This window comes from Pezoporus wallicus, unplaced genomic scaffold, assembly GCF_028554395.1.
Source record: "Pezoporus wallicus isolate ANWC-B61680 ecotype Strahan unplaced genomic scaffold, APGP_CSIRO_Pwel_v1 contig_4191, whole genome shotgun sequence".
NCBI lineage: Eukaryota > Metazoa > Chordata > Aves > Psittaciformes > Psittacidae > Pezoporus > Pezoporus wallicus.
Window position 1 is genome coordinate 7,247,494 of NW_026641383.1, and position 8,787 is coordinate 7,256,280.

Genomic DNA, 8,787 nt, shown 5'->3' on the forward strand with positions numbered 1-8,787 from the left:
AGTATGATTTCCAAACCCAGGCTCCCAGGACCATGCTTGAAAGCCCAGCAATTTCCCTGCACACACATTTAGCCTTCTGACATCAAAGCGCCTGCAATACAACCTGCTGGAGGGACTGGAAGCAAAACGGATTGGCCACTTAGGAGCAAACTTTAATATAGGAGTGGGACTTGTGTTTTTACACTACTGACCTACATTTGCAATTCCCTGGAGGTAATTTTGCCCAGCCTATAAAAAGGAAGAGCTATAAAGCCAGCTATATTAAGTTGTTATGCAATAGAAAGCACAGCTGCGCTGAACAAAAACAGCCCAGGACAAGAGGAGCAAACAAAAGCCATGGAGTTCCGTGTAGGAAAAACTAATAGGTTTCAGCTAACAAAAGAAGAGACTTTTAATTAACTTGTTCTGATTGAGTGCAAAGATAATTAAATTACAGACACAACCACAGGAGTGTAATCAGTTTAGAAAAACCCACACACCGACACAAAGGATTTTCAAGATCCATCTATTAGAAACCAGCTCCACTTCAAGCGCTTTTCTTAAACTCTTCCTTTGTTAAATGCATTCATGTGCTTTCTTTTAGAAGGCTCTAACTCCAACTCGGTTTAATGAAACCCTTGAAAGACAGCTCCTGATCCAGTTCTTCTGATGTTTTGTGGTTTTCAGGTTAGTTTCTTCTTTTCATGCAATGACTCGTGAATCTCACCTTCCACTTCATCAAGGTGTAGCTGCCTTTCAGCTGCACGGGGGGACCTGCATGCAACACAAGGGCTCCAAATGACAAATCAAAAGCAAAGCGACAAAACAATGAATCTGGGCAGAGCTACTTTGCTACAGTCAAAATATAGAGGTGGGATTTAATTCAGGGGAAGGTACAGCTCACAGCTGGAGATCTCCAAGGCTTGACAGAGGGAGCTTACTTAATGGTAAAGGGAGTGTATTTGCTAGGATGAGCATGCATCTATGTCAAATCATGAGGGTTCTGCACTGTCCAAACTGTGGTATTCTTTAGCAAAAATAACAGCCCACCTTTCCAGTGACAGCAAAGGTCACTCATTGTTTGATCCATGAAGGCCCAGTAAAGAGTCTGTACCAGGCCAAAGCACAAAGGAACATGTTCAACAGGACCATTTATACCCATAAGTCAAGCTTAAAACTTCAGTGCTTTGCAAAACTAATCCAGAATACATAATCTTACCCTTAGGAATAAGGGCTCCTGTTAAGAGGAACTCAGCAAAGAAAAGGGAATCCACTGATGGTGTGCTCCTTGAGGTCTACCCAAACACATTACAGGTGCTCAGAGCATTGCTCCTGAACAAGCAGCCACAAAACCCCTGCACACACTTGCCTGGTAGAGATAAGAAGACAAGGCGGCGGCATTTTCCATCTGAAGGGAATTAGCTGGAATAGCATCTGCTGGCTTGTAACACCCCAACCAGAGATGAGTACAACAAACTCCTCCTTCACCCTTAATAAATGCCACACTAAAGAATGAATGACATAAACCTGAAACCACCACATCCTCAAGCTCTTCTGCCATCTGTACAGTGCAGCTGCACTGGTCCTAATCCCAGACACCCTCTCTGAAGAGTTGTCTCCCAGCAATTTCAGGCCTCTTATAGGGATATGTTTTACATGAGCAACAGGTTCCACACTTTGGCTTTAAAAAGGCCCAATACAGGTTGCTCACACTAGTTAATGAAATGCAATACCTGGTGTTTATTAAATCCTGAATGTGATGCCAAGCACACCTACCATGGCAAAAACCTTCAGTGCTTGCTGGGCTCAAACCAATAATAACCTGGAAAGAAATATAAACCCCACTCCTTGATGGGGGCAGAAATACCATCGTGGATCTCACTTCTGTATAGCAACCAAGGGCAAGGAGGAAATTCGGGCAGGAAAGGCAAGCTTTCCTCAGAGCCCTAAATCAGAAGCGTGTTGTCTGCCCCAAGAATTAGTCATGCAGATGTGTACATAAGGTGGTTTCACTCGTTTGTATCCTGCACACCCCTAGCATCAGGTGCCGTGGCGCACGCTACCATCAGCTAACACGCTTGAGGCCACCAGATGTCCCCTTCCGATGCTCCGGTTGCATTCACTTATGTCCATGTAGCGGTGGTCCCGGTTAGTAAGGCTGCAGTGGCATCTACTGGTCACAGCCCGGCGAGACAGGCGGTAGCTATGTCAGCTCCCAGTTTCTCCCATAGAATCACAGAACCAACTAGGTTGGAAAAGACCTTTAAGGTCATTAATGACAGAAGAGCTTTTCCAGGCTTCTTGCACTCCTAGTATTTCTTCTGCTGCTGCTATATCTTACGGCTGTCATTTATTCTTGTTGCTGTTAAGCTGCTTTGAAGAGGTTACAGTAGTGGACATTACAGCTTCTTGTCATCAATGAAGACATAAGGAAATACCTCAGGATGTGAATGTAGCACTCCAACCAATCCACGGTTAGCCTGTACCCTACCAGTAGCACAGCAAAAATCAGTGCCATTTTATGCCTGGCTCAGCTGGGCTGCTGAGAAAGCCTACAAGGCCATTGCCAGCCACTGAGCCACATTTGGCCCTCCCTAGATGCTTGTGTTTAGCACATCTTGCAATGTTTTTATTCCTTCAGGTCCTCAAAGATTCACGTGAATGAGACAGGATGTGATTCAGTTACAGGTAGAGAGAAAAAAAGCTGAACTCAGACTGGTGTGAGCGATTAAAGGAGATTTATGGACATGTGTGTTAAAAGAGTTTGTCACTAGGGAGTTTCTCTTACCAGTGCTAACTGTGAAGCAAAACTGAGCATTGTACTGCAGCTCTCAGTCTGTGGAAAGCCAAGTATCCAACACTTGATCTTACAAAGAAAAGAGAGTTTTCTTCTGTCACAGGGAAGAAAATAACAACTGGTCCAACCACAAGCACAAGCACAGGCAAGAAGCACAACATTGGGTCAGGGCCAGAAAAATAAAGAGATGCGAGTGACACCTCTATTGTAACAACTACTGGTTTAGTCATCTTTAGAGATCCCTCCTTTGTAAAGAGATACTTAGAGCAGTACTTCAAGGCTTGAAAACTTCTCCATTTTTAAAGAGATGTGCCTTGGTGAGGGTTTTCTTCTTAAATTAGTATTTAAATAAGCAATACAATATTCCCTATTCCATTTGGAACACACTGTTCTCAGAGTCTAGCCTTCCTCGCAGAGGTGAAGCTTTGAGAAACATGAATTAACATGAGGGCAATGGTAAAATCCTAAGAGCTGTTAATCCACCAAGAGACCGGGGAGGAAGGAGAAAGGAATATCAAGGAGAAAACCTACCCTCAGGCACATGAATCTGCACATGATCTTTCAGAGTGGTACCTCTGCTACATCTTTCACTGGTCACAGCCCTTGTGGGGAACTCCAGACACTGCCCAGCCCTTTGGAAAATGCTGACACCGATTTAGATGCCAGAATAGAGACAGGAAAGTCTTATTTCAAGCTTCTATTTTTAAAAGGCTGGGTGTAGCATAAAGAGTTGTATGTTTGGGTGGGAAAACCAAGTTTAGCAACGCACCATGCATATTGCTTTCATCAGAACTTACTCATTCAGGAGAGTTGCACAACCCACTTCCACAGAAGCATCACTTAAAATACAAGTCTGTTAATGAATTGCTTCATAGCGAGATGCAGCCTCCTGCTCCACACCACGTTGCATGGATCAGGGAATTCCTCTTCAGATCTTCTAATGGAGGCCCATGGGGCTAATCCTGCCCACAGAAGACACCTCTACAGCCCTGCCTGAAATCCCTGTGCCTCTGAAACATCCCATTTACAACTGAACCCCTCTGCAACCTCCAGTTATTCTTTTACCCTACAAGGTTCTCCTCTTGCAGCTCCAGGCTCCTTAGGGCAAGACTGTCTTTAGTCAATCCGCACAGACGTACGACGTTCAGTTTCACTTAGACCTTGTAAGTACAGCTGTAATATTTAAAGTGTCTTAAAAAGGATGAAGAATGACTCTGGGTGGTATTAATCTGAACAGTTTCAAACTGAAAAGGTCAAACAAAGGTGAGTCTATTTATCTTAAAAGCTTCCATCAAACAGCCCCAATCCAGCTTCAGATAATATCTCAGAATGTCACTCCAGCTGAGAAATAGTATCCTAAGGAAAACAGTTCTAATAAGAGCATGTAATCAAACAAGTATTTTGAAGCCAGTCTTCTGCATTCCAGTTTTAGAAGGAATACTATCAAATCCTGCTTGCCTTTGGGACCTTTACTTCACCTGTTCCAACAGCTAGGAGTACAACTGCGAGACATCCTCATCAGACATGATACAGTGCACATAATATTAACAGACTAAAAGATCTATAACAGACACAGTGGTAATACTGTATAGCTTTACTCACCCCAGCATCTCAGAACTGTGGTTTTGGAACAAAAGGGAACACTGTTATCAAAACTTGTGGGGTGGACAACAGAGGCACAGTTATTTGGCAAGCAGCAGACTGCAGATCAGCACACACCAACCAAACCCACACACAGTCCTACAGGACATGGCCACATTTTATTGCTAATAACTCATCCTATTACCAAAAGGCTGCTACAAAGGTGTTAAAGTATTAGCTTTATGTACAAGCAGTAGAATATGCATGGCCTTCCAGCTAAAGCTCCAGCCTTGGCATCAGGATTTCAGCCTTAGTTCCACCCTCTGAAAGGTGTATAACTTTGCACAGCCCTGTAGCCACACCAGTCCTATTTCCTGCTTGCAGAATGAGAACTGCTACTTGCTTTCTCACACCCACAACAAAGTTAACATGAATGTGTTAAAGTTTGACTTGGGATCTACAAGAAACACAACAGGAGTGCAGGCTAAACCCATTGGCCAACACTACACTGTATCTTGTAGCCTGGAACTTTTAATGTACACAGTCAGGCATACTAACCTCTAACTCAAATTTTACAACTCCAGAGCAGGTGTTCAGATTCTAAGGGTGGAGAAGGAAAAGGTGCTTCTTTCAATTTACCATGCAGATACACTTTTCATAGTTGCCCAATATTCTTTCACTTGGGACCATCTCCCTGTAGCCTTGACTTGACAGGAGCACAGAGAAGGTAACACTAAGAATCACATTTGACAACCAAGCCATCAGTTGGGTTTTTTTTATAGCCTGAAGAGTCCAAACCACTGTGTTTTGCTCTGTATGGCTAATCAAGAGACTGAAGGAAGGTAAAAAGCTGAATGATAGGATAAGTTCATCCTTGGTCATGGAAAAGGAGCGCTACTTGCAACTAAAGCTTTGCAGAGCATCATTGCTTCAGCTGAAAACAGTGTGACAGAGGTCTGAGTCATTCAATCAGCTGTCTGGGTCACATACACATTGTTGTGGTCATTTTCAGGCATCACTGCCCTTGGTTTCCTCTGTGTAACAAGATCCCTCCCACTCACCCTTCTCTGTTCCTCGTATCAAAGGGGTTTCTGATAAGTGTTAAATGACTCAGACTTTGCACTAGACACGCCGCTGTTTCATCATGAGCATGAAACAGGCAGTGACAGAAGGTCAACTTTCAAAATCCTTCAGAAGCACCTTGCCCAGAGGGTAGACAGACTCTTTGCAAGCTTGACTCAGAATGGATCATGGCTGTCTGCTCTGCACCCAGTCACATCAACCGCCGACCCCAGTTCAGACCTGCAACAGAAGTTTGAACTCTCCTAAAGCAAGAAAATAAGGGGATTTATTTTTCCTCTTAATGCAAATACCATTGCTTAGCTCTGTATAATCTCTCCATGTACTGCAGGACAGTTATCTTGCAAAGGGTGACATTTTCAGTTTTTCTGTTCTACGTACACAAGGTATTTTTTATTGTCTTATTTCACAGAATGGTTTGGGCTGGAAGGGACCGTTAAAGCTCATCCAGTTCCAACCCCCTGCCACAGACAGTGACACTTTCCACTAGAGCAGGTTGCTCCAAGCCCCTGTGTCCAATCTGGCCTTGAACACTGCCAGGGATGGGGCAGCCACAGCTTCTCTGGACAATCTGTGCCAGTGCCTCACCACCCTCATAGTAAAGCATTTTTTGTTAATGTCCAATACAAATCTTCCTCTGGCAGGTTAAAGCCATCCCCCTTTGTCCTGTCTTCTGCCAAAGTTTCAGATACTTATGACACTGGCTTCATCAACTGGCAGCATAGCCAAGAGACACCAAAACTAAAGTATTACCATCCTTCTCATCATGGCCCTTTATTACAGAGTAGCTTTTAAACATGGAGACCTACAAATCCACTGTGGTGAAGATCAGCTTTTCTCAACAGCTTTGCCAGTACTGCCTGATACTCATTCCAGGGCTTGAACTGACTGGGGGGGTTATTAGTAATGGAGGGATACAAGAGATCCATGCATTACTACTTCAACTACAGCCAGTGAAAAGCATTCTTCTGTAGCACAACAAAGCACATCTGCCTGCCTGGTACGTCTCAAAGGCAGACTCCAGAAGCCTCATTACAAAACAGTGCAAGTTCTCCACAGGGAGAGATGGCATGGCTCTTAACACTTGATGCCATTATATGAAGAACTAGTCTCTGGTGACCAGCTATAAGACATGGGGGATACAACACTGATATTCTCCCTTTAGTTTTATCACACCCTTCACCTGGAATCTAAGCCAGGGTACTCAGGACAGCAACAATAGCTTCTTAGCTTCACAGCTTCAATAAATCCAGAAGTGCCAGATACAGATGTCCCTGCAAGTAAGTATTTTGCACACATCTCTATGTAACTTTTACCTCAAAGCCTACACTGAGCTCACCCACTGCCCTCCAAACTCAGGGCACTCTCATGAGCAGTCACTTGGAAAAGCTGAAGTGAGGAAGTGCCTAAAGAAACTTGGGGGAAATACAGCCCTTGCCACAAGTTGATACCATCCCCCCCCCCTGTTTCTGTTCTGGATCCGCTTTTGACACAGCCTGACACACCCCAAGTGGGAAAGTCTGCCTATGGAGAAGGAAGAATTATGTCTGCTACATAGAGGATGTGAAGAGAACCTATGTAAAGCAGGCTGGATAGGAATGGATTTTTGGGAAACAGATGCATCCGTGAGCTGAAGTGACCCCAACAGTATCTGAAGTTTAATACTGAGCAAATTCTTTTCCCCATAGTTAAAGTGATCATAACAGATATACAGAGGCCCATCAAGAAAACAAGACACTTTCTCCAGACCTTGTGTTTGTTAATAGTAACATAAACACAAGAAAAAATAAAGCCTCATATGCCCACTGGTGATAACTTAAAACAGCAGCATAGTACAAGAAGGCAGGAGCTATAGAAAGCGTATTGGAAGAAGTATTAAGTCTTTTACTAAAAGATGATTACTATTCTTTGCGATGTTACATTCTCATGCTCTCAAAATACACATTTAGCTACTAAGAGCCTCCTAGCTATAGGCAGTTAGGAGACCCCATAGGAAAAGGAATCAAACTCCTAACAGATCATGTGCAGTCTTCACTAACTCCAAGAATGAAGTCATGGGTTATCTATATCCCATTAGCCTCATTCTTGACTAGCGGAGCGGTTTAGCTTAGAAACTGATTGAGAAGGTGCAAATAGAGGTTTCCTGTCTTTTTCCAGGGGACTTCTGGCAGAGAAAAGTTGCTGCTCAATTTCAGTTTCCCCACCCACCATCTCAAATGGTAGGAGAATTACAGGTGTTCAAATCCTACTTCCTCTGCCTCCTATGAGCATGCTGTCTCCAAAACAGACCTTAACTTTGCATCTCCTCAGAAGTAAAACATCACTGCCTTTAATGCTGTGGGTATGGATGGTCAATGCTGACTGAAAATCCAGCCACTTCCCAGCACCTAAACCTTGTAACAGCGTATGCTAGATTCAAAGAGAACTTACCCAAACTTCTTTGTCTTCTGGCTTTTTTCCAGGTCTTTTCCTCTTCATCCAGCTCCTCCAACACATGGCGAGTGCATCTCCCTCTCAAAAGGATCTGGCACATGGATTGCAGGGCATTTTCTCCAGAGCAGTGCAGAAGGAACACACGCCATAGCCCTCCTGGCACAGCAGAACAAGGCTGATATCAACCTCCACAGTCTCTTCCCTCAAGGTAATTATTCACAGGCAACTGGAGAAAAAAAACAACAACAAAACAGCGCTCACGCTTGGAAGAGGTCAAGACTTGGACCAACCTGAAGATTAGAGTCAGTGTTTGCTAATACGTCTGGCCTGGGAACCACCTTTACTTATATTTGCTATCTCTCAAGCATCTTTTTTGCCTGATTTAATCAAGGCCCTGCAGTTCTGCCCACAGCATGGGTGCTTTATTTGTTTAAATAAGAAACCACAAGGATTTGCTTCTGTGCTGAGCAGCAGCAGACTCAGCTGTTTACAAGCTTACCCCTGGACCTCTGCATCATGTCTCTGATTAGGCAGGATGGAGCACCAGGAAAAGCTTCTCAGTTCTGTGTCCCATCCACACAGGTAATACAAAACAAGGTCACATAGAAAGAAAGAGCACACACCAGGATATTTTGTCTCAGTGAGAACTATTTAAGCTTTTCTAACTATTGAAAGCAACTCAGACCTGAATTTGATGTTACTGCATGGGCTTTTCTGCTAAATGTGAGTTGCTCATCTACATACATACTTGTATTATAAAAAATAATAAAAACCAGGTAGCTTACCAAACTGTGCTATGAAAATCCAAAAACCGTTGAGTCAAGACACTGCCAAGGAGCAGTAAAAGCAGAACTGCTCCATATGAAGGGCCAGGCCAGGACTGGAGGGTAACCCCTCCACTGCTCCCATAACATCAT

At 43.8% G+C, this 8,787-nt stretch overlaps 1 long non-coding RNA gene across 2 annotated transcripts in view; it reads right to left on the reverse strand.

Moving 5' to 3' along the window:
- Positions 1–484: 484 nt before the first annotated feature.
- The window catches only part of LOC130606874 (uncharacterized), a 50,237-nt gene continuing 41,934 nt past the window's right edge, over positions 485–8,787 (reverse strand). The window contains exons 1-4 of one of the 2 annotated variants that reach the window (XR_008974094.1): positions 8,656–8,754; positions 7,868–8,096; positions 1,199–1,348; positions 485–771 (exon numbers count right to left, since the gene is read on the reverse strand). This is a non-coding gene — a long non-coding RNA (uncharacterized LOC130606874). Of the gene's footprint in view, positions 772–1,198; positions 1,349–7,867; positions 8,097–8,655; positions 8,755–8,787 lie in introns of those variants that run through there. The other variant, XR_008974093.1, reaches the window with a different exon arrangement.